This window comes from Miscanthus floridulus, chromosome 4 (genome assembly GCF_019320115.1).
Source record: "Miscanthus floridulus cultivar M001 chromosome 4, ASM1932011v1, whole genome shotgun sequence".
In the NCBI taxonomy this organism is placed as follows: Eukaryota; Viridiplantae; Streptophyta; class Magnoliopsida; order Poales; family Poaceae; genus Miscanthus; species Miscanthus floridulus.
Genome location: NC_089583.1, coordinates 110,077,255 through 110,084,552, shown reverse-complemented (window position 1 = coordinate 110,084,552; position 7,298 = coordinate 110,077,255).

Genomic DNA, 7,298 nt, shown 5'->3' with positions numbered 1-7,298 from the left:
ATTCTCCAAGCCAAAACCTGATCTGTTATCAAATCCAATCAAATCTAATCCTGATTCACGCACTTCAGTAAATATCGCACAATCGCCAACCACTCTTGCCTTGATTATGGTTAAGATACCGAAACAATAACCCATCGGCAAGATCTTAACATGATAATGCTGTCATTTTCAGAATTAAAATATCCTGTACCGATATCTCTTCCAAGTCATGATTTCTTGCCATCAACCCATCTGTACAATCCCCTGATTATCGTGCGAACAGTTACCATATCCATCTGAACCACTTCGACCTACATGCGCGCGGCATAGAGATAAGTCCAAAATACCCCTACTCCAAGCGGCTTATAAATAGATTCCTCCGGAACACTCGTCTTCTACCCTCAGACTCCAATCTTTGACATTTTCTCTTTCCGGCGGCGACTCCGACGAACCACTGCACGACCTCAACCAACAAGAACCCTTCTCCAGCGTTACCTCAAGTCTCCGGCTCGTGCCCTCATCTTCCTCAAGATAATGGCAATCAACTTCAACGTCCCCGCGGTTCGCTCCACTTCCATTACCTTTACTTTGATTCCCCTAGTTTTTGCAAATCCATACAGTTGGTGATTTCTTTCTTTTGTTCTCCGGATCCTTCAAACTTAGGAACTGCGCAACAAATTAGTTATTCCAACCGATCAGCCGCATGTCCAATGCCTAGGACCAATGGGCAACCCAGATCCAACCGATCTGATTAATGCAGAGGTTAACAGAATCCCCTTTAGAGCCCAAAATTTCTCTCTGAATTTATGGAAAGACACATTCCGATCTTGGCCCAAAACCACCAAAGGGTGGAAAGATTGGTACTTGAGGGTTAATAGATCGATGCAAGTATACTAGGCAGAACGGAAGTTAGACCAATGCATTAGGTTATCTATTGCCGATATGCAGAAGAATGAATCGATGATGATTGCAGCTGCTTACTTCTGGTCAGACACAACAAACACTTTTATGTTTGGACATGGCCCAGCTACTCCTACACTTGCCGATGTCCACATGCTCACTGGCTTGGATATTTCAACTGCCGATGAAGGCTCCATTTATGGTAGAAAATCTGAATATAGGGTGAATACCCGCAACATTGGCGGTTGGACTGGATACATTCAAGAATACCAGAAGACTGGGACACTTAACCAGAGGGAACATGCCACATTCTTGAATATGTGGTTAGAAAAATTTATCTTCTGTGGTCGATCAGTAGGACCAACCAACGCCTTCCTCCCCGCAGCTGAACTTTTGGCTAATGGTGTAAAGTTTCCTCTTGGCCGATACCTTCTGAGCTCCACTTATCATCTTCTTCATCAAGTGTCTCAAAAACTTTTGCTTGGCGAACCCATCAGCAACCTAGGAGGCCCGTGGTGGTTTATCAACATGTGGCTGAATGCCCATATGCACAAACATCTGCAATGGGACTTTTTTGCCCAGCAATTCCCATGAGAAATTGCTGAAGACCATGTGCTTGGGGATGATGAATCAGCAACACGCTCACCCCTCAATTTTGGTGAAGCCATAATTGTCCTTCCTGGAACAGAGGCCAATGAAGACCAGATCGGCAGATTCTTCCAGAGCCTCTACAATGGTCTTTCTCGTGATCATAGGGCCTGAGTACCTTATATTGATGAAGAAAACAGATTCCCCCTTCTTTTCAACTTTGCTAATGACACTCTGAATCAGGATAAGGAACTCATGATGGCCATCATTACTCCCAGGGTAATCCCAGTAAATACATTTGGTAGCGGGAAAAACACCAGCATTACGTATGAATTTTACAACCCATCGGCAGTATCCCGTCAATTGGCTTTTGGGCAACTGCCAATCAAACTTTGCTTTGCCGATGTGATCAAACCCAGGGAAACAATTACCTGCGGAATAGATTGGAACAAGGTAGTACAACTCTCCCCCGATGCCGATACTACAGATGTTGATATATCCACCTGGACGCCGGTATCTTTCATCACCGAGTCATATAAGCAATGGTGGCGAGAGTGGAAGGAACAACTGTTTGCAACATCTGTTCACACCTATCGGCACATGATCGACCCTGAATATGCCATTCCCGATGACGCAGTAAGTTCCTTTTAGCTCTCTTCTGCTTTTTCCTTTCATATATCGGTAACTAACTCTCTCGTGACAGGTTAACAACCCAGCACCAACTATGAGCAAAAGTGGGAAACCCTTCGATCTTCGGCCTATTTCCCCGATATCACCGATCGGCTACAATGCTCCCACCTTAGCCGCTTTGACTCACCAGAAGATCCATACCAAGACCATCACCTCCAAGTCCAAATTGGCTATAGCCAGGGCCACTCCATCGGCTGCTGCTACAACCTTGGTCAAGGCATTCAAGGTAACAACCTTGTTTATTTCTACTCATGCCGATCACAAACTATATTAACATTAATCACCAGGGGGTAAGAGCTGCTGTTGGATCATCATCGGCAATTCCTCCGATATCAAGCACCACTTCTTTTGACGAACCTTCAGAGGTATCTTCTTAACTTTACATTTTATCTGTTAAATATCATACCTTACACTTGTTTTGCAGCAACAATTGGATACATCGGCAAGCGTACCAGATGTCCAAGCTTCACAATCAACAAGTGCCGATGCCCTCCAGCCAATCGTTGCCGATGCCCAAGCAAAGCGCAAAGCTTTAACAGATGCTGAAGCACAGCCAAAACGACAAAGGTCCATGCCGATCCCTACATCTGCCCCAATGTCATCGGTCATCATACCTCAAGAGCCAACCACTGATGAAGTCACAGAGGATATCCCATTGGCAAGCTCAACCGATCCCCCACACGACATACTCCAGGTTGCTTCCTCTAGTCAAGCACAGGAAATCGCCTTGAAATAGGTAAACCGATTAACCTAGCTGATTTACAATACTCATACTTATCCTTAACTGACCTCCTTTCCTTTTCCTCAGGAACAAGACTCCCCAAACAGCCTATTCTCCTTCGCTATTGAAGTCTCTGACGATGATGGAGAGGAAACAAGTTCTTCCCTTACACTGGGAACAATATCGGCAGAAACTAAGTCCAGGTTGGAAGCTCTCCTGAACTTGCTATAGCAGGATACCGCCCAACTGGTAGATGACTCGGACCCCGTAAAGGCAATTTTCAAAACAATCCATGGCCAGGTCCCTGCCGATGTTGAAGAAGTACTCTTCCTAGCAGCCCATTTAGAGAGTCGCCAACTATAATATCAACGGGCTGCTCAACGTATTGCTGATAGAGCAGCTCAGGCTCAACTCAAAGAAGAGATGCTACAACTGAAATAAATTGCCGATGAGAAGCACAAGGGCATCGGCAACTTGCAGACTTCGGGTGCTGAACTTAAGCAGAAAATCTTGGATTTATCAGCAAGGAAGATGGCTCTATTGGCTGAATTGAAGGAAGTCGATGCAGCCTTAACTCATGCTCAACAAAAAGAAAGCCAGCTACCTAATGCCATGAAAGCCCTTCGTAAGAAAGAGATATCCAGGCTCGCAAAGCTTTGGCCATGAAGAAAAAACTCAAGCCTATGGAGGGTACTGCCGATGACGATATCAAAGAAATGGAGGAAGCCGAGCAGATTCGCCTGCGTGCGATATTAGCTATCCAATCCTTGTTGAACTTGTAATCTTGTTTATTGTATCGGCACTTTATGAGACATTGACATCCTTGCATAATTCTAGCCGATAGGACTGTTATCGGCACTTATACTTTTATGCATCCATCCAGATACTAGAGTAATATTTCTTTAAATATTTTTCATTTAATGCTCTAGGAAACACAACCCCTTCGAGGGTTTCTAGAATATATGTGTTACCAGGAACAGACTGATTTATCCGATATGGACCTTCCCAATTAGGAGACCACTTTCCAAACTTTGAACTTTTAGTCCTAATCGGTAAAACCAATTTCCAGACCAGATCTCCATTGGCAAACTCCTTTATCTTCACTTTCTTGTCATACCATCTAGCTACTCTTTTCTTATTTTCTTCGATGCTAACTAAAGCCCTTAACCGATGACCCGCCACATCTTCCAACTCATCCTTCATAAGGGTATTATAATCATCGGCTGTCAGCTGATTTTGAGAACGTATTCGCCTAGAGCCAATTTTAATTTCCTAAGGCAATACTGCATCGTGTTCATATACTAACTGATAAGGCGTTACTTTGGTTGCACCATGACATGACATCCGATATGACCACAAGGCTTCATTTAATACTGTATGCCACCTCCTAGGATTTTCTTTAATTTTGCGCTTAATGAGTTTGATGATCCCTTTGTTAGAAGCCTCAGCTTGACCATTAGCTTGAGCATAATATGGAGAAGAATTTAAAACTTTAATTCCCATACCTACAGCAAACTCATCAAATTCTCCTGATATAAACATAGTGCCTTGGTCGGTAGTGATAGTCTGAGGAATACCAAATTGGTAAACAATATGCTCTTTCACAAAATCAATCATATTAACCGATGTCACCTTTTTTAAAGGAATTACCTCAACCCATTTTGTGAAATAATCGGTAGCAACCAGAATAAATTTATGTCCTTTATTCGATGGTGGATAAATCTGACCAATGAGATCAATAGCCCATCCCCGGAACGGCCACGGTTTGATTATAGGGTTCATAGCCGATGCAGGCGCTCTTTGAATATTACCAAACTTTTGACACCCCTGACATCCTTTAAAATATTTAAAACAATCTTTAAGAATAGTCGGCCAATAGTACCCATTCCTTCTGATCATCCACTTCATCTTGAAAGCCGATTGATGCGCCCCACACACTCCTTCATGAATTTCACCCATCAAGCTTTTCGATTCATCACTACTAACACATCTAAGTAAAACTCCATCTATAGTTCGATAATATAATTCATCATCGAGGAGCACATACTTAGTAGCTTGGAACCTTATATATCTCTCAACCTTTCTATATGGATCCTTTAAATAATCGACAACCTCCTTCCTTCAGTCATCGGTATCAACTGCCGATGTTAGCACTTCCTGAATAGGCTGATACCCTGAAGCATGCTGAGCTAGTCGATTAGCTTCCTCATTATGCAACCGAGAGATATGTTCAAGACGAAAATCTCTAAATCCTTTCAACAATTGCAAACATCTTTCATAATACGAAATCAAAGCTTCACTTTGGCATTCATAAATTCCAGTCAATTGATTTATAACTAGCATAGAATCACTAAAGATTTCAACAGCATCGGCACGTATCTCCTTCAGTAATTCTAACCCTTTTATCAAGGCTTAGTATTCAGCCTGATTGTTTGTCGATGTAGCAACAATCGGCAATGAAAACTCATACTTCCTCCCTTGAGGTGAAATCAACACAATGCCGATACCTGCTCTTTCACCGCATGTGGAACCATCGAAGAAAAGTGTCCAAGGGGCAATCTCCAAAGAGTCCACTGTATTACAATGCTGAGTAACGAAATCAGCCATAACTTGCCCCTTAACTGCCTTGGTCGATTCGTAACGTAGTTCAAATTCTGATAATGCTAAAATCCACTTGCCGATTCTACCACTTAATATCGGCATTGACAGCATGTACTTGACTACGTCGTCTTTGCATATGACCGTACATTCGGTAGATAACAAATAATGTCTCAATTTGACACAAGAAAAGTATAAACATAGACATAATTTTTCGACGGCTGAATACCTTGTCTCAGCATCCACTAATCTTCTACTCAGATAATAAATAACATGTTCTTTCCCTTCAAATTCTTGAATAAGAGCTGAACCAATAACAGTATCATCAGCTGACAAATACAACCTGAAAGGCTTCCCGTGTTGAGGTGGAACTAGCACTGGAGGATTTGTTAAATATTTCTTAATTTCATCGAGGGCTAACTGCTGCTCAGCTCCCCATACAAATTCCTAATCGGCCTTCAATTTAAGTAATGGACTGAAAGCCTTGATCTTACCCGACAGATTAGATATGAATCTTCTAATGAAATTAATCTTACCGATCAAAGATTGCAATTCAGTCTTATTGGCAGGAGCAACCACCTTGTTAATTGCATCAATAGACTTCCTACTGATTTCGATGCCCCGCTGATGCACCATAAAACCCAAGAATTGACCTGCCGATACACCAAATGCACATTTATTAGGATTCATCTTCAATCCATGCTTCCTTATACACTCCAGTATCTTTCGTAGATCGGCTAGATGTTTTGTGATATCTCCAGACTTAATCACCACATCATCAATGTAGATCTCTACTAATGTGCCGATGTATTCATGAAAAATAAAGTTCATAGCTCTCTGATAAGTAGCGCCGGCATTTTTCAAACCAAACGTCATAACTATCCACTCAAACAACCCCACATGACCTGGACATCTGAAAGCAGTCTTGGGAATATCTTCTTTAGCCATGAATATTTGATTGTAGCCTGCATTACCATCCATGAAGCTGATAATTTGATGTCTGGCTGCAGCATCAATCAACAAATCAGCAATCGGCATTGGATAGCCATCCATCGGTGTGGCTTTATTGAGATTCCTGAAATCAATACAAACACAAAGCTTTCCATTCTTCTTATAAACAGGAACCACATTAGAGATCCACTCTGCATATCGACACTGCCGAATAAACTTTGCCTCAATTAATTTAGTTATTTCGGCCTTAATATCAGGAAGTATATTAGGGTTGCATCGGCGCGCTGGCTGCTGATGTGGCCGAAATCCAGATTTGATAGGTAACCGATGTTCAACTACCGATCGGTCTAACCCAGGCATCTCAGTATAATCCTAAGCAAAACAATCTTTATACTCTTTTAACACATCAATTATTTGCTGCTTACACTTGGAATCTAACTTAGCACTAATAAAAGTAGGTCTTGGCCTATCGCCATCACCGATATCTACTTCTACTAAATCATCTGCCGATGTGAACCCTTGACCTAATTACCATCTGAAAGCAGTCTTATTGGCAGGAGCAACCACCTTGTTAATTGTATCAATAGACTTCCTACTGATTTCGATGCCCCGCTGATGCACCATAAAACCCAAGAATTGACCTACTGATATACCAAATGCACATTTATTAGGATTCATCTTCAATCCATGCTTCCTTGTACACTCCAGTATCTTTCGTAGATCGGCTAGATGTTTTGTGATATCTCCAGACTTAATCACCACATCATCAATGTAGATCTCTACTAATGTGCCGATGTATTCATGAAAAATAAAGTTCATAGCTCTCTGATAAGTAGCGCCGGCATTTTTCAAACCAAACGTCATAACTATC